This window comes from Platalea leucorodia, assembly GCF_965183815.1.
Source record: "Platalea leucorodia genome assembly, chromosome: 8".
Taxonomy (NCBI): domain Eukaryota; kingdom Metazoa; phylum Chordata; class Aves; order Pelecaniformes; family Threskiornithidae; genus Platalea; species Platalea leucorodia.
Window position 1 is genome coordinate 33,362,117 of NC_138830.1, and position 24,281 is coordinate 33,386,397.

Below are 24,281 nucleotides of genomic sequence, written 5' to 3' on the forward strand. Positions count from 1 at the left end.
TCCGTAGATTCCTCCCACCCCAAAGGTGGCAGGACCAAAAGCTCTTCCTGCTCTTCAAGTAGCCAGGCAACCCCATTCACAGCCCCACAAACGCTGACGCTGTCTCTTTCGTGAGCCTACCAAACTCCAAGACTATCTGCCTGGGACGCTGACCCGGAGCCAGACTCAGCAATTGCGACCGTCCCGGGATTGCTCCCACCCCAAAGGGGCCAGGACCAAAAGCTCTTGCTGCTCTTCAAGTAGCCAGGCAACCCCATTCACAGCCCCACAAACGCTGATGCTGTCTCTTTCGTGAGCCTCCCAAACTCCAATAGTATCTGCCTGGGACGCTGAGAGCAGCCGAATCGCAGCCCAGCAATTGAGATTGTCCCGGGATTCCTCCCACCCCAAAGGGGCCAGGACCAAAAGCTCTTGCTGCTCTTCAAGTAGCCAGGCAACCCCATTCACAGCCCCACAAACTCTGACGCTCTCTCTTTCGTGAGCCTCCCAAACTCGAAGACTATCTGCCTGGGACGCTGAGGACACCCGGAGCCAGGCTCAGTGATTGCGAACGTCCGTAGATTCCTCCCACCCCAAAGGGGCCAGGACCAAAAGCTCTTGCTGCTCTTCAAGTAGCCAGGCAACCCCATTCACAGCCCCACAAACCCTGACGCTGCCTCTGTCGTGAGCCTCCCAAACTCCAAGACTATCTGCCTGGGACGCTGAGGACACCCGGAGGCAGGCTCAGGAATTGCAATATTGCAGGGATTTCTGCCACACCAAACTTGGCCAGACCAAAAGCTCTTGCTGCTCTTCAAGTAGCCAGGCAACCCCATTCACAGCCCCACAGACACTGCTGCTGTCTCTTTCGTGAGCCTCCCAAACTCCAAGACTAGCTGCCTGGGACGCTGAGTACAGCCGCAGCCAGGCTCAGCAGTTGCGAACGTCGTGAGATTCCTCCCACCCCAAAGGTGGCAGGACCAAAAGCTCTTGCTGCTCTTCAAGTAGCCAGGCAACCCCATTCACAGCCCCACAAACTCTGCCGCTGTCTCTTTCGTGAGCCTCCCAAACTCTAATACTTGCTGCCTGGGACGCTGAGTACAGCCGCAGCCAGGCTCAGCGATTGCGACCGTCCAGGGATTCCGCCCACCCCAAAGGGGCCAGGACCAAAAGCTCTTGCTGCTCTTCAAGTAGCCAGGCAACCCCATTCACAGCCCCACAAACGCTGACGCTGTCTCTTTCGTGAGCCTCCCAAACTCCAAGATTATCTGCCTTGGTCGCTGAGTAGAGCCGAATCGCAGCCCACCAATTGTGATTGTCCCGGGATTCCTCCCACCCCAAAGGGGCCAGGACCAAAAGCTCTTTCTGCTCTTCAAGTAGCCAGGCAACCCCATTCACAGCCCCACAAACGCTGACGCTGTCTCTTTCGTGAGCCTCCTAAATTCCCAGACTATCTGCTTTGGACGCTGAGTACAGCCGGAGCCAGGCTCAGTGATTGCGAACGTCCGTAGATTCCTCCCACCCCAAAGGTGGCAGGACCAAAAGCTCTTCCTGCTCTTCAAGTAGCCAGGCAACCCCATTCACAGCCCCACAAACGCTGACGCTGTCTCTTTCGTGAGCCTACCAAACTCCAAGACTATCTGCCTGGGACGCTGACCCGGAGCCAGACTCAGCAATTGCGACCGTCCCGGGATTCCTCCCACCCCAAAGGGGCCAGGACCAAAAGCTCTTGCTGCTCTTCAAGTAGCCAGGCAACCCCATTCACAGCCCCACAAACGCTGACGCTGCCTCTTTCGTGAGCCTCCCAAACTCTAATACTAGCTGCCTGGGACGCTGAGTACAGCCGCAGCCAGGCTCAGTAATTGCGACCGTCCCGGGATTCCTCCCACCCCAAAGGGGCCAGGACCAAAAGCTCTTGCTGCTCTTCAAGTAGCCAGGCAACCCCATTCACAGCCCCACAAACCCTGACGCTGCCTCTGTCGTGAGCCTCCCAAACTCCAAGACTATCTGCCTGGGACGCTGAGGACACCCGGAGGCAGGCTCAGGAATTGCAATATTGCAGGGATTTCTGCCACACCAAACTTGGCCAGACCAAAAGCTCTTGCTGCTCTTCAAGTAGCCAGGCAACCCCATTCACAGCCCCACAGACACTGCTGCTGTCTCTTTCGTGAGCCTCCCAAACTCCAAGACTAGCTGCCTGGGACGCTGAGTACAGCCGCAGCCAGGCTCAGCAGTTGCGAACGTCGTGAGATTCCTCCCACCCCAAAGGTGGCAGGACCAAAAGCTCTTGCTGCTCTTCAAGTAGCCAGGCAACCCCATTCACAGCCCCACAAACGCTGCCGCTGCCTCTTTCGTGAGCCTCCCAAACTCCAATACTATCTGCCTGGGACGCTGAGCAGAGCCGGAGCCAGGCTCAGCAACTGCGAACGTCCAGAGATTCCTCGCACCCCAAAGGTGGCAGGACCAAAAGCTCTTGCTGCTCTTCAAGTAGCCAGGCAACCCCATTCACAGCCCCACAAACGCTGACGCTGTCTCTTTCGTGAGCCTCCCAAACTCCAAGACTACCTGCTTGGGCTGCTGAGTAAACCAGGAGCCAGGCTCAGCGATTGCGAACGTCCCGGGATTCCTCCCACCCCAAAGGTGGCAGGACCAAAAGCTCTTGCTGCTCTTCAAGTAGCCAGGCAACCCCATTCACAGCCCCACAAACGCTGACGCTGTCTCTTTCGTGAGCCTCCTAAATTCCCAGACTATCTGCTTTGGACGCTGAGTACAGCCGGAGCCAGGCTCAGTGATTGCGAAAGTCCTGGGATTCCTCCCACCCCAAAGGGGCCAGGACCAAAAGCTCTTGCTGCTCTTCAAGTAGCCAGGCAACCCCATTCACAGCCCCAGAAACGCTGATGCTGTCTCTTTCGTGAGCCTCCCAAACTCGAAGACTATCTGCCTGGGACGTTGAGTACAGCTGGAGCCAGGCGCAGTGATTGCGAACTTCTCGGGATGCGTCTCACCCCAAAGGGGCCAGGACCAAAAGCTCTTGCTGCTCTTCAAGTAGCCAGGCAAGCCCATTCACAGCCCCACAAACCCTGACGCTGTCTCTTTCGTGAGCCTCCCAAACTCCAAGAATATCTGCCTGGGACAATGAGCCGAAGCCAGGGCCAGCAATTGCGATGTCCCGAGATTCCTCCCACCGTAAAGGGGCCAGGACCAAAAGCTCTTGCTGCTCTTCAAGTAGCCAGGCAACCCCATTCACAGCCCCACAAACGCTGACGCTTTTTCTTTTGTGAGCCTCCTAAATTCCAATACTATCTGCCTGGGACGCTGAGCCGGAGCCAGACTCAGCAATTGCGACCGTCCCGGGATTGCTCCCACCCCAAAGGGGCCAGGACCAAAAGCTCTTGCTGCTCTTCAAGTAGCCAGGCAACCCCATTCACAGCCCCACAAAAGCTGACGCTGCCTCTTTCATGAGCCACCCAAACTCTAATACTAGCCTCCTGGGACGCTGAGTACAGCCGGAGACAGGGTCAGCAATTAGGATGTCCCGAGATTCCTCCCACCCCAAAGGGGCCAGGACCAAAAGTTCTTGCTGCTCTTCAAGTAGCCAGGCAACCCCATTCACAGCCCCACAAACGCTGACCCTGCCTCTGTCGTGAGCCTCCCAAACTCCAAGACTATCTGCCTGGGACGCTGAGGACACCCGGAGTCAGGCTCAGGAATTGCAATATTGCAGGGATTCCTGCCACACCAAACTTGGCCAGACCAAAAGCTCTTGTTGCTCTTCAAGTAGCCAGGCAACCCCATTCACAGCCCCACAAACGCTGACGCTGCCTCTTTCGTGAGCCTCCCAAACTCTAATACTAGCTGCCTGGGACGCTGAGTACAGCCGGAGCCAGGCTCAGTAATTGAGACCGTCCCGGGATTCCTCCCACCCCAAAGGGGCCAGGACCAAAAGCTCTTGCTGCTCTTCAAGTAGCCAGGCAACCCCATTCACAGCCCCACAAACACTGCTGCTGTCTCTTTCGTGAGCCTCCCAAACTCCAAGACTACCTGCTTGGGCTGCTGAGTAAACCAGGAGCCAGGCTCAGCAGTTGCGAACGTCCCGGGATACGTCCCACCCCAAAGGGGCCAGGACCAAAAGCTCTTGCTGCTCTTCAAGTAGCCAGGCAACCCCATTCACAGCCCGACAAACGCTGCCGCTGTCTCTTTCGTGAGCCTCCCAAACGTCAAGATTATCTGCCTGGGACGCTGAGTAGAGCCGAATCGCAGCCCAGCAATTGTGATTGTCCCGGGATTCCTCCCACCCCAAAGGGGCCAGGACCAAAAGCTCTTGCTGCTCTTCAAGTAGCCAGGCAACCCCATTCACAGCCCCACAAACGCTGATGCTTTCTCTTTCGTGAGCCTCCCAAACTCCAATAGTATCTGCCTGGGACGCTGAGAGCAGCCGAATCGCAGCCCAGCAATTGAGATTGTCCCGGGATTCCTCCCACCCCAAAGGTGGCAGGACCAAAAGCTCTTGCTGCTCTTCAAGTAGCCAGGCAACCCCATTCACAGCCCCACAAACTCTGACGCTCTCTCTTTCGTGAGCCTCCCAAACTCGAAGACGATCTGCCTGGGACGCTGAGGACACCCGGAGCCAGGCTCAGTGATTGCGAACGTCCGTAGATTCCTCCCACACCAAAGGGGCCAGGACCAAAAGCTCTTGCTGCTCTTCAAGTAGCCAGGCAACCCCATTCACAGCCCCACAAACGCTGACGCTGCCTCTGTCGTGAGCCTCCCAAACTCCAAGACTATCTGCCTGGGACGCTGAGGACACCCGGAGGCAGGCTCAGGAATTGCAATATTGCAGGGATTTCTGCCACACCAAACTTGGCCAGACCAAAAGCTCTTGCTGCTCTTCAAGTAGCCAGGCAACCCCATTCACAGCCCCACAGACACTGCTGCTGTCTCTTTCGTGAGCCTCCCAAACTCCAAGACTAGCTGCCTGGGACGCTGAGTACAGCCGCAGCCAGGCTCAGCAGTTGCGAACGTCGTGAGATTCCTCCCACCCCAAAGGGGCCAGGACCAAAAGCTCTTGCTGCTCTTCAAGTAGCCAGGCAACCCCATTCACAGCCCCACAAACGCTGACGCTGTCTCTTTCGTGAGCCTCCCAAACGTCAAGATTATCTGCCTGGGACGCTGAGTAGAGCCGAATCGCAGCACAGCAATTGTGATTGTCCCGGGATTCCTCCCACCCCAAAGGGGCCAGGACCAAAAGCTCTTGCTGCTCTTCAAGTAGACAGGCAACCCCATTCACAGCCCCACAAACGCTGACGCTGTCTCTTTCGTGAGCCTCCCAAACTCCAATAGTATCTGCCTGGGACGCTGAGAGCAGCCGAATCGCAGCCCAGCAATTGAGATTGTCCCGGGATTCCTCCCACCCCAAAGGGGCCAGGACCAAAAGCTCTTGCTGCTCTTCAAGTAGCCAGGCAACCCCATTCACAGCCCCACAAACTCTGACGCTCTCTCTTTCGTGAGCCTCCCAAACTCCAAGACTATCTGCCTGGGACGCTGAGGACACCCGGAGCCAGGCTCAGTGATTGCGAACGTCCGTAGATTCCTCCCACCCCAAAGGGGCCAGGACCAAAAGCTCTTGCTGCTCTTCAAGTAGCCAGGCAACCCCATTCACAGCCCCACAAACCCTGACGCTGCCTCTGTCGTGAGCCTCCCAAACTCCAAGACTATCTGCCTGGGACGCTGAGGACACCCGGAGGCAGGCTCAGGAATTGCAATATTGCAGGGATTTCTGCCACACCAAACTTGGCCAGACCAAAAGCTCTTGCTGCTCTTCAAGTAGCCAGGCAACCCCATTCACAGCCCCACAGACACTGCTGCTGTCTCTTTCGTGAGCCTCCCAAACTCCAAGACTAGCTGCCTGGGACGCTGAGTACAGCCGCAGCCAGGCTCAGCAGTTGCGAACGTCGTGAGATTCCTCCCACCCCAAAGGGGCCAGGACCAAAAGCTCTTGCTGCTCTTCAAGTAGCCAGGCAACCCCATTCACAGCCCGACAAACGCTGCCGCTGTCTCTTTCGTGAGCCTCCCAAACGTCAAGATTATCTGCCTGGGACGCTGAGTAGAGCCGAATCGCAGCCCAGCAATTGTGATTGTCCCGGGATTCCTCCCACCCCAAAGGGGCCAGGACCAAAAGCTCTTGCTGCTCTTCAAGTAGCCAGGCAACCCCATTCACAGCCCCACAAACGCTGATGCTTTCTCTTTCGTGAGCCTCCCAAACTCCAATAGTATCTGCCTGGGACGCTGAGAGCAGCCGAATCGCAGCCCAGCAATTGAGATTGTCCCGGGATTCCTCCCACCCCAAAGGGGCCAGGACCAAAAGCTCTTGCTGCTCTTCAAGTAGCCAGGCAACCCCATTCACAGCCCCACAAACTCTGACGCTCTCTCTTTCGTGAGCCTCCCAAACTCGAAGACTATCTGCCTGGGACGCTGAGGACACCCGGAGCCAGGCTCAGCAATTGCGAACGTCCGTAGATTCCTCCCACCCCAAAGGGGCCAGGACCAAAAGCTCTTGCTGCTCTTCAAGTAGCCAGGCAACCCCATTCACAGCCCCACAAACCCTGACGCTGCCTCTGTCGTGAGCCTCCCAAACTCCAAGACTATCTGCCTGGGACGCTGAGGACACCCGGAGGCAGGCTCAGGAATTGCAATATTGCAGGGATTTCTGCCACACCAAACTTGGCCAGACCAAAAGCTCTTGCTGCTCTTCAAGTAGCCAGGCAACCCCATTCACAGCCCCACAGACACTGCTGCTGTCTCTTTCGTGAGCCTCCCAAACTCCAAGACTAGCTGCCTGGGACGCTGAGTACAGCCGCAGCCAGGCTCAGCAGTTGCGAACGTCGTGAGATTCCTCCCACCCCAAAGGGGCCAGGACCAAAAGCTCTTGCTGCTCTTCAAGTAGCCAGGCAACCCCATTCACAGCCCCACAAACTCTGCCGCTGTCTCTTTCGTGAGCCTCCCAAACTCTAATACTTGCTGCCTGGGACGCTGAGTACAGCCGCAGCCAGGCTCAGTAATTGCGACCGTCCAGGGATTCCGCGCACCCCAAAGGGGCCAGGACCAAAAGCTCTTGCTGCTCTTCAAGTAGCCAGGCAACCCCATTCACAGCCCCACAAACGCTGACGCTGTCTGTTTCGTGAGCCTCGCAAACTCCAAGATTATCTGCCTTGGTCGCTGAGTAGAGCCGAATCGCAGCCCAGCAATTGTGATTGTCCCGGGATTCCTCCCACCCCAAAGGGGCCAGGACCAAAAGCTCTTGCTGCTCTTCAAGTAGCCAGGCAACCCCATTCACAGCCCCACAAATGCTGCCGCTTTCTCTTTCGTGAGCCTCCTAAATTCCCAGACTATCTGCTTTGGACGCTGAGTACAGCCGGAGCCAGGCTCAGTGATTGCGAACGTCCGTAGATTCCTCCCACCCCAAAGGTGGCAGGACCAAAAGCTCTTCCTGCTCTTCAAGTAGCCAGGCAACCCCATTCACAACCCCACAGACACTGCTGCTGTCTCTTTCGTGAGCCTACCAAACTCCAAGACTATCTGCCTGGGACGCTGACCCGGAGCCAGACTCAGCAATTGCGAACGTCCCGGGATTGCTCCCACCCCAAAGGGGCCAGGACCAAAAGCTCTTGCTGCTCTTCAAGTAGCCAGGCAACCCCATTCACAGCCCCACAAACGCTGACGCTGCCTCTTTCGTGAGCCTCCCAAACTCTAATACTAGCTGCCTGGGACAGTGAGTACAGCCGGAGCCAGGCTCAGTAATTGCGACCGTCCCGGGATTCCTCCCACCCCAAAGGGGCCAGGACCAAAAGCTCTTGCTGCTCTTCAAGTAGCCAGGCAACCCCATTCACAGCCCCACAAACCCTGACGCTGCCTCTGTCGTGAGCCTCCCAAACTCCAATAGTATCTGCCTGGGACGCTGAGGACACCCGGAGGCAGGCTCAGGAATTGCAATATTGCAGGGATTCCTGCCACACCAAACTTGGCCAGACCAAAAGCTCTTGCTGCTCTTCAAGTAGCCAGGCAACCCCATTCACAGCCCCAGAAACGCTGACGCTGCCTCTGTCGTGAGCCTCCCAAACTCCAAGACTAGCTGCCTGGGACGCTGAGTACAGCCGCAGCCAGGCTCAGCAGTTGCGAACGTCGTGAGATTCCTCCCACCCCAAAGGTGGCAGGACCAAAAGCTCTTGCTGCTCTTCAAGTAGCCAGGCAACCCCATTCACAGCCCCACAAACTCTGCCGCTGTCTCTTTCGTGAGCCTCCCAAACTCTAATACTTGCTGCCTGGGACGCTGAGTACAGCCGCAGCCAGGCTCAGTAATTGCGAACGTCCAGGGATTCCGCCCACCCCAAAGGGGCCAGGACCAAAAGCTCTTGCTGCTCTTCAAGTAGCCAGGCAACCCCATTCACAGCCCCACAAACGCTGACGCTGTCTCTTTCGTGAGCCTCCCAAACTCCAAGACTACCTGCTTGGGCTGCTGAGTAAACCAGGAGCCAGGCTCAGCGATTGCGAACGTCCCGGGATTCCTCCCACCCCAAAGGGGCCAGGACCAAAAGCTCTTGCTGCTCTTCAAGTAGCCAGGCAACCCCATTCACAGCCCCACAAACGCTGACGCTGTCTCTTTCGTGAGCCTACCAATCTCCAAGACTATCTGCCTGGGACGCTGACCCGGAGCCAGACTCAGCAATTGCGACCGTACCGGGATTCCTCCCACCCCAAAGGGGCCAGGACCAAAAGCTCTTGCTGCTCTTCAAGTAGCCAGGCAACCCCATTCACAGCCCCACAAACGCTGACGCTGCCTCTTTCGTGAGCCTCCCAAACTCTAATACTAGCTGCCTGGGACAGTGAGTACAGCCGGAGCCAGGCTCAGTAATTGCGACCGTCCCGGGATTCCTCCCACCCCAAAGGGGCCAGGACCAAAAGCTCTTGCTGCTCTTCAAGTAGCCAGGCAACCCCATTCACAGCCCCACAAACCCTGACGCTGCCTCTGTCGTGAGCCTCCCAAACTCCAAGACTATCTGCCTGGGACGCTGAGGACACCCGGAGGCAGGCTCAGGAATTGCAATATTGCAGGGATTTCTGCCACACCAAACTTGGCCAGACCAAAAGCTCTTGCTGCTCTTCAAGTAGCCAGGCAACCCCATTCACAGCCCCACAGACACTGCTGCTGTCTCTTTCGTGAGCCTCCCAAACTCCAAGACTAGCTGCCTGGGACGCTGAGTACAGCCGCAGCCAGGCTCAGCAGTTGCGAACGTCGTGAGATTCCTCCCACCCCAAAGGGGCCAGGACCAAAAGCTCTTGCTGCTCTTCAAGTAGCCAGGCAACCCCATTCACAGCCCCACAAACGCTGACGCTGTCTCTTTCGTGACCCTCCCAAACTCTAATACTTGCTGCCTGGGACGCTGAGTACAGCCGCAGCCAGGCTCAGTAATTGCGAACGTCCAGGGATTCCGCCCACCCCAAAGGGGCCAGGACCAAAAGCTCTTGCTGCTCTTCAAGTAGCCAGGCAACCCCATTCACAGCCCCACAAACGCTGACGCTGTCTCTTTCGTGAGCCTCCCAAACTCCAAGACTACCTGCTTGGGCTGCTGAGTAAACCAGGAGCCAGGCTCAGCGATTGCGAACGTCCCGGGATTCCTCCCACCCCAAAGGGGCCAGGACCAAAAGCTCTTGCTGCTCTTCAAGTAGCCAGGCAACCCCATTCACAGCCCCACAAACGCTGACGCTGTCTCTTTCGTGAGCCTCCTAAATTCCCAGACTATCTGCTTTGGACGCTGAGTACAGCCGGAGCCAGGCTCAGTGATTGCGAAAGTCCCGGGATTCCTCCCACCCCAAAGGGGCCAGGACCAAAAGCTCTTGCTGCTCTTCAAGTAGCCAGGCAACCCCATTCACAGCCCCAGAAACGCTGCTGCTGTCTCTTTCGTGAGCCTCCCAAACTCCAAGACTAGCTGCCTGGGACGGTGAGTACAGCCGCAGCCAGGCTCAGCAGTTGCGAACGTCGTGAGATTCCTCCCACCCCAAAGGGGCCAGGACCAAAAGCTCTTGCTGCTCTTCAAGTAGCCAGGCAAGCCCATTCACAGCCCCACAAACGCTGACGCTGCCTCTTTCGTGAGCCTCCCAAACTCCAAGAATATCTGCCTGGGACAATGAGCCGAAGCCAGGGCCAGCAATTGCGATGTCCCGAGATTCCTCCCACCGTAAAGGAGCCAGGACCAAAAGCTCTTGCTGCTCTTCAAGTAGCCAGGCAACCCCATTCACAGCCCCACAAACGCTGACGCTTTCTCTTTTGTGAGCCTCCTAAATTCCAATACTATCTGCCTGGGACGCTGAGCCGGAGCCAGACTCAGCAATTGCGACCGTCCCGGGATTGCTCCCACCCCAAAGGGGCCAGGACCAAAAGCTCTTGCTGCTCTTCAAGTAGCCAGGCAACCCCATTCACAGCCCCACAAACGCTGACGCTGCCTCTTTCATGAGCCTCCCAAACTCTAATACTAGCCTCCTGGGACGCTGAGTACAGCCGGAGACAGGGTCAGCAATTAGGATGTCCCAAGATTCCTCCCACCCCAAAGGGGCCAGGACCAAAAGTTCTTGCTGCTCTTCAAGTAGCCAGGCAACCCCATTCACAGCCCCACAAACGCTGACCCTGCCTCTGTCGTGAGCCTCCCAAACTCCAAGACTATCTGCCTGGGACGCTGAGGACACCCGGAGTCAGGCTCAGGAATTGCAATATTGCAGGGATTCCTGCCACACCAAACTTGGCCAGACCAAAAGCTCTTGTTGCTCTTCAAGTAGCCAGGCAACCCCATTCACAGCCCCAAAAACGCTGACGCTGCCTCTTTCGTGAGCCTCCCAAACTCTAATACTAGCTGCCTGGGACGCTGAGTACAGCCGGAGCCAGGCTCAGTAATTGAGACCGTCCCGGGATTCCTCCCACCCCAAAGGGGCCAGGACCAAAAGCTCTTGCTGCTCTTCAAGTAGCCAGGCAACCCCATTCACAGCCCCACAAACACTGCTGCTGTCTCTTTCGTGAGCCTCCCAAACTCCAAGACTACCTGCTTGGGCTGCTGAGTAAACCAGGAGCCAGGCTCAGCAGTTGCGAACGTCCCGGGATACGTCCCACCCCAAAGGGGCCAGGACCAAAAGCTCTTGCTGCTCTTCAAGTAGCCAGGCAACCCCATTCACAGCCCCACAAACGCTGACCCTGCCTCTTTCGTGAGCCTCCCAAACGTCAAGATTATCTGCCTGGGACGCTGAGTAGAGCCGAATCGCAGCCCAGCAATTGTGATTGTCCCGGGATTCCTCCCACCCCAAAGGGGCCAGGACCAAAAGCTCTTGCTGCTCTTCAAGTAGCCAGGCAACCCCATTCACAGCCCCACAAACTCTGACGCTCTCTCTTTCGTGAGCCTCCCAAACTCGAAGACTATCTGCCTGGGACGCTGAGGACACCCGGAGCCAGGCTCAGTGATTGCGAACGTCCGTAGATTCCTCCCACCCCAAAGGGGCCAGGACCAAAAGCTCTTGCTGCTCTTCAAGTAGCCAGGCAACCCCATTCACAGCCCCACAAACCCTGACGCTGCCTCTGTCGTGAGCCTCCCAAACTCCAAGACTATCTGCCTGGGACGCTGAGGACACCCGGAGGCAGGCTCAGGAATTGCAATATTGCAGGGATTTCTGCCACACCAAACTTGGCCAGACCAAAAGCTCTTGCTGCTCTTCAAGTAGCCAGGCAACCCCATTCACAGCCCCACAGACACTGCTGCTGTCTCTTTCGTGAGCCTCCCAAACTCCAAGACTAGCTGCCTGGGACGCTGAGTACAGCCGCAGCCAGGCTCAGCAGTTGCGAACGTCGTGAGATTCCTCCCACCCCAAAGGGGCCAGGACCAAAAGCTCTTGCTGCTCTTCAAGTAGCCAGGCAACCCCATTCACAGCCCCACAAACGCTGACGCTGTCTCTTTCGTGAGCCTCCCAAACTCTAATACTTGCTGCCTGGGACGCTGAGTACAGCCGCAGCCAGGCTCAGCGATTGCGACCGTCCAGGGATTCCGCCCACCCCAAAGGGGCCAGGACCAAAAGCTCTTGCTGCTCTTCAAGTAGCCAGGCAACCCCATTCACAGCCCCACAAACGCTGCCGCTGTCTGTTTCGTGAGCCTCGCAAACTCCAAGATTATCTGCCTTGGTCGCTGAGTAGAGCCGAATCGCAGCCCAGCAATTGTGATTGTCCCGGGATTCCTCCCACCCCAAAGGGGCCAGGACCAAAAGCTCTTGCTGCTCTTCAAGTAGCCAGGCAACCCCATTCACAGCCCCACAAATGCTGCCGCTTTCTCTTTCGTGAGCCTCCTAAATTCCCAGACTATCTGCTTTGGACGCTGAGTACAGCCGGAGCCAGGCTCAGTGATTGCGAACGTCCGTAGATTCCTCCCACCCCAAAGGTGGCAGGACCAAAAGCTCTTCCTGCTCTTCAAGTAGCCAGGCAACCCCATTCACAGCCCCACAAACGCTGACGCTGTCTCTTTCGTGAGCCTCCCAAACTCCAAGACTATCTGCCTGGGACGCTGACCCGGAGCCAGACTCAGCAATTGCGACCGTCCCGGGATTCCTCCCACCCCAAAGGGGCCAGGACCAAAAGCTCTTGCTGCTCTTCAAGTAGCCAGGCAACCCCATTCACAGCCCCACAAACGCTGACGCTGCCTCTTTCGTGAGCCTCCCAAACTCTAATACTAGCTGCCTGGGACAGTGAGTACAGCCGGAGCCAGGCTCAGTAACTGCGACCGTCCCGGGATTCCTCCCACCCCAAAGGGGCCAGGACCAAAAGCTCTTGCTGCTCTTCAAGTAGCCAGGCAACCCCATTCACAGCCCCACAAACTCTGACGCTCTCTCTTTCGTGAGCCTCCCAAACTCCAAGACTATCTGCCTGGGACGCTGAGGACACCCGGAGGCAGGCTCAGGAATTGCAATATTGCAGGGATTTCTGCCACACCAAACTTGGCCAGACCAAAAGCTCTTGCTGCTCTTCAAGTAGCCAGGCAACCCCATTCACAGCCCCACAGACACTGCTGCTGTCTCTTTCGTGAGCCTCCCAAACTCCAAGACTAGCTGCCTGGGACGCTGAGTACAGCCGCAGCCAGGCTCAGCAGTTGCGAACGTCGTGAGATTCCTCCCACCCCAAAGGGGCCAGGACCAAAAGCTCTTGCTGCTCTTCAAGTAGCCAGGCAACCCCATTCACAGCCCCACAAACTCTGACGCTCTCTCTTTCGTGAGCCTCCCAAACTCTAATACTTGCTGCCTGGGACGCTGAGTACAGCCGCAGCCAGGCTCAGCGATTGCGACCGTCCAGGGATTCCGCCCACCCCAAAGGGGCCAGGACCAAAACCTCTTGCTGCTCTTCAAGTAGCCAGGCAACCCCATTCACAGCCCCACAAACGCTGCCGCTGTCTGTTTCGTGAGCCTCGCAAAATCCAAGATTATCTGCCTTGGTCGCTGAGTAGAGCCGAATCGCAGCCCAGCAATTGTGATTGTCCCGGGATTCCTCCCACCCCAAAGGGGCCAGGACCAAAAGCTCTTGCTGCTCTTCAAGTAGCCAGGCAACCCCATTCACAGCCCCACAAATGCTGCCGCTTTCTCTTTCGTGAGCCTCCTAAATTCCCAGACTATCTGCTTTGGACGCTGAGTACAGCCGGAGCCAGGCTCAGTGATTGCGAACGTCCGTAGATTCCTCCCACCCCAAAGGTGGCAGGACCAAAAGCTCTTGCTGCTCTTCAAGTAGCCAGGCAACCCCATTCACAGCCCCACAAACGCTGACGCTGTCTCTTTCGTGAGCCTACCAAACTCCAAGACTATCTGCCTGGGACGCTGACCCGGAGCCAGACTCAGCAATTGCGACCGTCCCGGGATTCCTCCCACCCCAAAGGGGCCAGGACCAAAAGCTCTTGCTGCTCTTCAAGTAGCCAGGCAACCCCATTCACAGCCCCACAAACGCTGACGCTGCCTCTTTCGTGAGCCTCCCAAACTCTAATACTAGCTGCCTGGGACAGTGAGTACAGCCGGAGCCAGGCTCAGTAATTGCGACCGTCCCGGGATTGCTCCCACCCCAAAGGGGCCAGGACCAAAAGCTCTTGCTGCTCTTCAAGTAGCCAGGCAACCCCATTCACAGCCCCACAAACCCTGACGCTGCCTCTGTCGTGAGCCTCCCAAACTCCAAGACTATCTGCCTGGGACGCTGAGGACACCCGGAGGCAGGCTCAGGAATTGCAATATTGCAGGGATTCCTGCCACACCAAACTTGGCCAGACCAAAAGCTCTTGCTGCTCTTCAAGTAGCCAGGCAACCCCATTCACAGCCCCACAAACGCTGACGCTGCCTCTTTCGTGAGCCTCCCAAACTCCAAGACTAGCTGCCTGGGACGCTGAGTACAGCCGCAGCCAGGCTCAGCAGTTGCGAACGTCGTGAGATTCCTCCCACCCCAAAGGTGGCAGGACCAAAAGCTCTTGCTGCTCTTCAAGTAGCCAGGCAACCCCATTCACAGCCCCACAAACTCTGCCGCTGTCTCTTTCGTGAGCCTCCCAAACTCTAATACTTGCTGCCTGGGACGCTGAGTACAGCCGCAGCCAGGCTCAGTAATTGCGAACGTCCAGGGATTCCGCCCACCCCAAAGGGGCCAGGACCAAAAGCTCTTGCTGCTCTTCAAGTAGCCAGGCAACCCCATTCACAGCCCCACAAACGCTGACGCTGTCTCTTTCGTGAGCCTCCCAAACTCCAAGACTACCTGCTTGGGCTGCTGAGTAAACCAGGAGCCAGGCTCAGCGATTGCGAACGTCCCGGGATTCCTCCCACCCCAAAGGGGCCAGGACCAAAAGCTCTTCCTGCTCTTCAAGTAGCCAGGCAACCCCATTCACAGCCCCACAAACGCTGATGCTGTCTCTTTCGTGAGCCTCCTAAATTCCCAGACTATCTGCTTTGGACGCTGAGTACAGCCGGAGCCAGGCTCAGTGATTGCGAACGTCCGTAGATTCCTCCCACCCCAAAGGTGGCAGGACCAAAAACTCTTGCTGCTCTTCAAGTAGCCAGGCAACCCCATTCACAGCCCCACAAACGCTGACCCTGCCTCTTTCGTGAGCCTACCAAACTCCAAGACTATCTGCCTGGGACGCTGACCCGGAGCCAGACTCAGCAATTGCGACCGTCCCGGGATTGCTCCCACCCCAAAGGGGCCAGGACCAAAAGCTCTTGCTGCTCTTCAAGTAGCCAGGCAACCCCATTCACAGGCCCACAAACGCTGACGCTGCCTCTTTCGTGAGCCTCCCAAACTCTAATACTAGCTGCCTGGGACAGTGAGTACAGCCGGAGCCAGGCTCAGTAATTGCGACCGTCCCGGGATTCCTCCCACCCCAAAGGGGCCAGGACCAAAAGCTCTTGCTGCTCTTCAAGTAGCCAGGCAACCCCATTCACAGCCCCACAAACCCTGACGCTGCCTCTGTCGTGAGCCTCCCAAACTCCAAGACTATCTGCCTGGGACGCTGAGGACACCCGGAGGCAGGCTCAGGAATTGCAATATTGCAGGGATTTCTGCCACACCAAACTTGGCCAGACCAAAAGCTCTTGCTGCTCTTCAAGTAGCCAGGCAACCCCATTCACAGCCCCACAGACACTGCTGCTGTCTCTTTCGTGAGCCTCCCAAACTCCAAGACTAGCTGCCTGGGACGCTGAGTACAGCCGCAGCCAGGCTCAGCAGTTGCGAACGTCGTGAGATTCCTCCCACCCCAAAGGGGCCAGGACCAAAAGCTCTTGCTGCTCTTCAAGTAGCCAGGCAACCCCATTCACAGCCCCACAAACGCTGACGCTGTCTCTTTCGTGAGCCTCCCAAACTCCAAGACTACCTGCTTGGGCTGCTGAGTAAACCAGGAGCCAGGCTCAGTAATTGAGACCGTCCCGGGATTCCTCCCACCCCAAAGGGGCCAGGACCAAAAGCTCTTGCTGCTCTTCAAGTAGCCAGGCAACCCCATTCACAGCCCCACAAACGCTGACGCTGTCTCTTTCGTGAGCCTCCTAAATTCCCAGACTATCTGCTTTGGACGCTGAGTACAGCCGGAGCCAGGCTCAGTGATTGCGAAAGTCCCGGGATTCCTCCCACCCCAAAGGGGCCAGGACCAAAAGCTCTTGCTGCTCTTCAAGTAGCCAGGCAACCCCATTCACAGCCCCACAAACGCTGACGCTGCCTCTTTCATGAGCCTCCCAAACTCTAATACTAGCCTCCTGGGACGCTGAGTACAGCCGGAGACAGGGTCAGCAATTAGGATGTCCCGAGATTCCTCCCACCCCAAAGGGGCCAGGACCAAAAGTTCTTGCTGCTCTTCAAGTAGCCAGGCAACCCCATTCACAGCCCCACAAACGCTGACCCTGCCTCTGTCGTGAGCCTCCCAAACTCCAAGACTAGCTGCCTGGGACGCTGAGGACACCCGGAGTCAGGCTCAGGAATTGCAATATTGCAGGGATTCCTGCCACACCAAACTTGGCCAGACCAAAAGCTCTTGTTGCTCTTCAAGTAGCCAGGCAACCCCATTCACAGCCCCAAAAACGCTGACGCTGCCTCTTTCGTGAGCCTCCCAAACTCTAATACTAGCTGCCTGGGACGCTGAGTACAGCCGGAGCCAGGCTCAGTAATTGAGACCGTCCCGGGATTCCTCCCACCCCAAAGGGGCCAGGACCAAAAGCTCTTGCTGCTCTTCAAGTAGCCAGGCAACCCCATTCACAGCCCCACAAACACTGCTGCTGTCTCTTTCGTGAGCCTCCCAAACTCCAAGACTACCTGCTTGGGCTGCTGAGTAAACCAGGAGCCAGGCTCAGCAGTTGCGAACGTCCCGGGATACGTCCCACCCCAAAGGGGCCAGGACCAAAAGCTCTTGCTGCTCTTCAAGTAGCCAGGCAACCCCATTCACAGCCCGACAAACGCTGCCGCTGTCTCTTTCGTGAGCCTCCCAAACGTCAAGATTATCTGCCTGGGACGCTGAGTAGAGCCGAATCGCAGCCCAGCAATTGTGATTGTCCCGGGATTCCTCCCACCCCAAAGGGGCCAGGACCAAAAGCTCTTGCTGCTCTTCAAGTAGCCAGGCAACCCCATTCACAGCCCCACAAACGCTGATGCTTTCTCTTTCGTGAGCCTCCCAAACTCCAATAGTATCTGCCTGGGACGCTGAGAGCAGCCGAATCGCAGCCCAGCAATTGAGATTGTCCCGGGATTCCTCCCACCCCAAAGGGGCCAGGACCAAAAGCTCTTGCTGCTCTTCAAGTAGCCAGGCAACCCCATTCACAGCCCCACAAACTCTGACGCTCTCTCTTTCGTGAGCCTCCCAAACTCGAAGACTATCTGCCTGGGACGCTGAGGACACCCGGAGCCAGGCTCAGTGATTGCGAACGTCCCGGGATTCCTCCCACACCAAAGGGGCCAGGACCAAAAGCTCTTGCTGCTCTTCAAGTAGCCAGGCAACCCCATTCACAGCCCCACAAACCCTGACGCTGCCTCTGTCGTGAGCCTCCCAAACTCCAAGACTATCTGCCTGGGACGCTGAGGACACCTGGAGCCAGGCTCAGGAATTGCAATATTGCAGGGATTTCTGCCACACCAAACTTGGCCAGACCAAAAGCTCTTGCTGCTCTTCAAGTAGCCAGGCAACCCCATTCACAGCCCCACAGACACTGCTGCTGTCTCTTTCGTGAGCCTCCCAAACTCCAAGACTAGCTGCCTGGGACGCTGAGTACAGCCGCAGCCAGGCTCAGCAGTTGCGAACGTCGTGAGATTCCTCCCACCCCAAAGGGGCCAGGACCAAAAGCTCTTGCTGCTCTTCAAGTAGCCAGGCAACCCCATTCACAGCCCCACAAACGCTGCCGCTGTCTGTTTCGTGAGCCTCGCAAACTCCAAGATTATCTGCCCTTGTCGCTGAGTAGAGCCGAATCGCAGCCCAGCAATTGTGATTGTCCCGGGATTCCTCCCACCCCAAAGGGGCCAGGACCAAAAGCTCTTGCTGCTCTTCAAGTAGCCAGGCAACCCCATTCACAGCCCCACAAATGCTGCCGCTTTCTCTTTCGTGAGCCTCCTAAATTCCCAGACTATCTGCTTTGGACGCTGAGTACAGCCGGAGCCAGGCTCAGTGATTGCGAACGTCCGTAGATTCCTCCCACCCCAAAGGGGCCAGGACCAAAAGCTCTTGCTGCTCTTCAAGTAGCCAGGCAACCCCATTCACAGCCCCACAAACGCTGACGCTGCCTCTTTCGTGAGCCTCCCAAACTCTAATACTAGCTGCCTGGGACAGTGAGTACACCCGGAGCCAGGCTCAGTAATTGCGACCGTCCCGGGATTCCTCCCACCCCAAAGGGGCCAGGACCAAAAGCTCTTGCTGCTCTTCAAGTAGCCAGGCAACCCCATTCACAGCCCCACAAACCCTGACGCTGCCTCTGTCGTGAGCCTCCCAAACTCCAAGACTATCTGCCTGGGACGCTGAGGACACCCGGAGGCAGGCTCAGGAATTGCAATATTGCAGGGATTTCTGCCACACCAAACTTGGCCAGACCAAAAGCTCTTGCTGCTCTTCAAGTAGCCAGGCAACCCCATTCACAGCCCCACAGACACTGCTGCTGTCTCTTTCGTGAGCCTCCCAAACTCCAAGACTAGCTGCCTGGGACGCTGAGTACAGCCGCAGCCAGGCTCAGCAGTTGCGAACGTCGTGAGATTCCTCCCACCCCAAAGGGGCCAGGACCAAAAGCTCTTGCTGCTCTTCAAGTAGCCAGGCAACCCCATTCACAGCCCCACAAACGCTGACGCTGTCTCTTTCGTGAGCCTCCCAAACTCTAATACTTGCTGCCTGGGACGCTGAGTACAGCCGCAGCCAGGCTCAGTAATTGCGAACGTCCAGGGATTCCGCCCACCCCAAAGGGGCCAGGACCAAAAGCTCTTGCTGCTCTTCAAGTAGCCAGGCAACCCCATTCACAGCCCCACAAACGCTGACGCTGTCTCTTTCGTGAGCCTCCCAAACTCCAAGACTACCTGCTTGGGCTGCTGAGTAAACCAGGAGCCAGGCTCAGCGATTGCGAACGTCCCGGGATACCTCCCACCCCAAAGGGGCCAGGACCAAAAGCTCTTGCTGCTCTTCAAGTAGCCAGGCAACCCCATTCACAGCCCCACAAACGCTGACGCTGTCTCTTTCGTGAGCCTCCCAAACTCCAAGACTACCTGCTTTGGACGCTGAGTACAGCCGGAGCCAGGCTCAGTGATTGCGAAAGTCCCGGGATTCCTCCCACCCCAAAGGGGCCAGGACCAAAAGCTCTTGCTGCTCTTCAAGTAGCCAGGCAACCCCATTCACAGCCCCAGAAACGCTGATGCTGTCTCTTTCGTGAGCCTCCCAAACTCGAAGACTATCTGCCTGGGACGTTGAGTACAGCTGGAGCCAGGCGCAGTGATTGCGAACTTCTCGGGATGCGTCTCACCGCAAAGGGGCCAGGACCAAAAGCTCTTGCTGCTCTTCAAGTAGCCAGGCAACCCCATTCACAGCCCCACAAACGCTGACCCTGCCTCTTTCGTGAGCCTACCAAACTCCAAGACTATCTGCCTGGGACGCTGAGTAGAGCCGAATCGCAGCCCAGCACTTGTGATTGTCCCGGGATTCCTCCCACCCCAAAGGGGCCAGGACCAAAAGCTCTTGCTGCTCTTCAAGTAGCCAGGCAACCCCATTCACAGCCCCACAAACTCTGACGCTCTCTCTTTCGTGAGCCTCCCAAACTCGAAGACTATCTGCCTGGGACGCTGAGGACACCCGGAGCCAGGCTCAGTGATTGCGAACGTCCGTAGATTCCTCCCACCCCAAAGGGGCCAGGACCAAAAGCTCTTGCTGCTCTTCAAGTAGCCAGGCAACCCCATTCACAGCCCCACAAACCCTGACGCTGCCTCTGTCGTGAGCCTCCCAAACTCCAAGACTATCTGCCTGGGACGCTGAGGACACCCGGAGGCAGGCTCAGGAATTGCAATATTGCAGGGATTTCTGCCACACCAAACTTGGCCAGACCAAAAGCTCTTGCTGCTCTTCAAGTAGCCAGGCAACCCCATTCACAGCCCCACAGACACTGCTGCTGTCTCTTTCGTGAGCCTCCCAAACTCCAAGACTAGCTGCCTGGGACGCTGAGTACAGCCGCAGCCAGGCTCAGCAGTTGCGAACGTCGTGAGATTCCTCCCACCCCAAAGGGGCCAGGACCAAAAGCTCTTGCTGCTCTTCAAGTAGCCAGGCAACCCCATTCACAGCCCCACAAACTCTGCCGCTGTCTCTTTCGTGAGCCTCTCAAACTCTAATACTTGCTGCCTGGGACGCTGAGTACAGCCGCAGCCAGGCTCAGCGATTGCGAACGTCCCGGGATACGTCCCACCCCAAAGGGGCCAGGACCAAAAGCTCTTGCTGCTCTTCAAGTAGCCAGGCAACCCCATTCACAGCCCCACAAACACTGCCGCTGTCTGTTTCGTGAGCCTCGCAAACTCCAAGATTATCTGCCTTGGACGCTGAGTAGAGCCGAATCGCAGCCCAGCAATTGTGATTGTCCCGGGATTCCTCCCACCCCAAAGGGGCCAGGACCAAAAGCTCTTGCTGCTCTTCAAGTAGCCAGGCAACCCCATTCACAGCCCCAGAAACGCTGATGCTGTCTCTTTCGTGAGCCTCCCATACTCGAAGACTATCTGCCTGGGACGTTGAGTACAGCTGGAGCCAGGCTCAGCAATTGCGAACTTCTCGGGATGCGTCTCACCCCAAAGGGGCCAGGACCAAAAGCTCTTGCTGCTCTTCAAGTAGCCAGGCAACCCCATTCACAGCCCCACAAACCCTGACGCTGTCTCTTTCGTGAGCCTCCCAAACTCCAAGAATATCTGCCTGGGACAATGAGCCGAAGCCAGGGCCAGCAATTGCGATGTCCCGAGATTCCTCCCACCCCAAAGGGGCCAGGACCAAAAGCTCTTGCTGCTCTTCAAGTAGCCAGGCACCCCCATTCACAGCCCCACAAACGCTGACGCTTTCTCTTTTGTGTGCCTCCTAAATTCCAATACTATCTGCCTGGGACGCTGAGCCGGAGCCAGACTCAGCAATTGCGACCGTCCCGGGATTGCTCCCACCCCAAAGGGGCCAGGACCAAAAGCTCTTGCTGCTCTTCAAGTAGCCAGGCAACCCCATTCACAGCCCCACAAACGCTGCCACTGCCTCTTTCATGAGCCTCCCAAACTCTAATACTAGCCTCCTGGGACGCTGAGTACAGCCGGAGACAGGGTCAGCAATTAGGATGTCCCGAGATTCCTCCCACCCCAAAGGGGCCAGGACCAAAAGGTCTTGCTGCTCTTCAAGTAGCCAGGCAACCCCATTCACAGCCCCACAAACGCTGACCCTGCCTCTGTCGTGAGCCTCCCAAACTCCAAGACTACCTGCTTGGGCTGCTGAGTAAACCAGGAGCCAGGCTCAGCGATTGCGAACGTCCCGGGATTCCTCCCACCCCAAAGGGGCCAGGACCAAAAGCTCTTGCTGCTCTTCAAGTAGCCAGGCAACCCCATTCACAGCCCCACAAACGCTGACGCTGTCTCTTTCGTGAGCCTCCTAAATTCCCAGACTATCTGCTTTGGACGCTGAGTACAGCCGGAGCCAGGCTCAGTGATTGCGAACGTCCGTAGATTCCTCCCACCCCAAAGGGGCCAGGACCAAAAGCTCTTGCTGCTCTTCAAGTAGCCAGGCAACCCCATTCACAGCCCCACAAACGCTGACGCTGTCTCTTTCGTGAGCCTACCAATCTCCAAGACTATCTGCCTGGGACGCTGACCCGGAGCCAGACTCAGCAATTGCGACCGTACCGGGATTCCTCCCACCCCAAAGGGGCCAGGACCAAAAGCTCTTGCTGCTCTTCAAGTAGCCAGGCAACCCCATTCACAGCCCCACAAACGCTGACGCTGCCTCTTTCGTGAGCCTCCCAAACTCTAATACTAGCTGCCTGGGACAGTGAGTACAGCCGGAGCCAGGCTCAGTAATTGCGACCGTCCCGGGATTCCTCCCACCCCAAAGGGGCCAGGACCAAAAGCTCTTGCTGCTCTTCAAGTAGCCAGGCAACCCCATTCACAGCCCCACAAACCCTGACGCTGCCTCTGTCGTGAGCCTCCCAAACTCCAAGACTATCTGCCTGGGACGCTGAGGACACCCGGAGGCAGGCTCAGGAATTGCAATATTGCAGGGATTTCTGCCACACCAAACTTGGCCAGACCAAAAGCTCTTGCTGCTCTTCAAGTAGCCAGGCAACCCCATTCACAGCCCCACAGACACTGCTGCTGTCTCTTTCGTGAGCCTCCCAAACTCCAAGACTAGCTGCCTGGGACGCTGAGTACAGCCGCAGCCAGGCTCAGCAGTTGCGAACGTCGTGAGATTCCTCCCACCCCAAAGGGGCCAGGACCAAAAGCTCTTGCTGCTCTTCAAGTAGCCAGGCAACCCCATTCACAGCCCCACAAACGCTGACGCTGTCTCTTTCGTGACCCTCCCAAACTCTAATACTTGCTGCCTGGGACGCTGAGTACAGCCGCAGCCAGGCTCAGTAATTGCGAACGTCCAGGGATTCCGCCCACCCCAAAGGGGCCAGGACCAAAAGCTCTTGCTGCTCTTCAAGTAGCCAGGCAACCCCATTCACAGCCCCACAAACGCTGACGCTGTCTCTTTCGTGAGCCTCCCAAACTCCAAGACTACCTGCTTGGGCTGCTGAGTAAACCAGGAGCCAGGCTCAGCGATTGCGAACGTCCCGGGATTCCTCCCACCCCAAAGGGGCCAGGACCAAAAGCTCTTGCTGCTCTTCAAGTAGCCAGGCAACCCCATTCACAGCCCCAGAAACGCTGCTGCTGTCTCTTTCGTGAGCCTCCCAAACTCCAAGACTAGCTGCCTGGGACGGTGAGTACAGCCGCAGCCAGGCTCAGCAGTTGCGAACGTCGTGAGATTCCTCCCACCCCAAAGGGGCCAGGACCAAAAGCTCTTGCTGCTCTTCAAGTAGCCAGGCAAGCCCATTCACAGCCCCACAAACGCTGACGCTGCCTCTTTCGTGAGCCTCCCAAACTCCAAGAATATCTGCCTGGGACAATGAGCCGAAGCCAGGGCCAGCAATTGCGATGTCCCGAGATTCCTCCCACCGTAAAGGAGCCAGGACCAAAAGCTCTTGCTGCTCTTCAAGTAGCCAGGCAACCCCATTCACAGCCCCACAAACGCTGACGCTTTCTCTTTTGTGAGCCTCCTAAATTCCAATACTATCTGCCTGGGACGCTGAGCCGGAGCCAGACTCAGCAATTGCGACCGTCCCGGGATTGCTCCCACCCCAAAGGGGCCAGGACCAAAAGCTCTTGCTGCTCTTCAAGTAGCCAGGCAACCCCATTCACAGCCCCACAAACGCTGACGCTGCCTCTTTCATGAGCCTCCCAAACTCTAATACTAGCCTCCTGGGACGCTGAGTACAGCCGGAGACAGGGTCAGCAATTAGGATGTCCCAAGATTCCTCCCACCCCAAAGGGGCCAGGACCAAAAGTTCTTGCTGCTCTTCAAGTAGCCAGGCAACCCCATTCACAGCCCCACAAACGCTGACCCTGCCTCTGTCGTGAGCCTCCCAAACTCCAAGACTATCTGCCTGGGACGCTGAGGACACCCGGAGTCAGGCTCAGGAATTGCAATATTGCAGGGATTCCTGCCACACCAAACTTGGCCAGACCAAAAGCTCTTGTTGCTCTTCAAGTAGCCAGGCAACCCCATTCACAGCCCCAAAAACGCTGACGCTGCCTCTTTCGTGAGCCTCCCAAACTCTAATACTAGCTGCCTGGGACGCTGAGTACAGCCGGAGCCAGGCTCAGTAATTGAGACCGTCCCGGGATTCCTCCCACCCCAAAGGGGCCAGGACCAAAAGCTCTTGCTGCTCTTCAAGTAGCCAGGCAACCCCATTCACAGCCCCACAAACACTGCTGCTGTCTCTTTCGTGAGCCTCCCAAACTCCAAGACTACCTGCTTGGGCTGCTGAGTAAACCAGGAGCCAGGCTCAGCAGTTGCGAACGTCCCGGGATACGTCCCACCCCAAAGGGGCCAGGACCAAAAGCTCTTGCTGCTCTTCAAGTAGCCAGGCAACCCCATTCACAGCCCCACAAACGCTGACCCTGCCTCTTTCGTGAGCCTCCCAAACGTCAAGATTATCTGCCTGGGACGCTGAGTAGAGCCGAATCGCAGCCCAGCAATTGTGATTGTCCC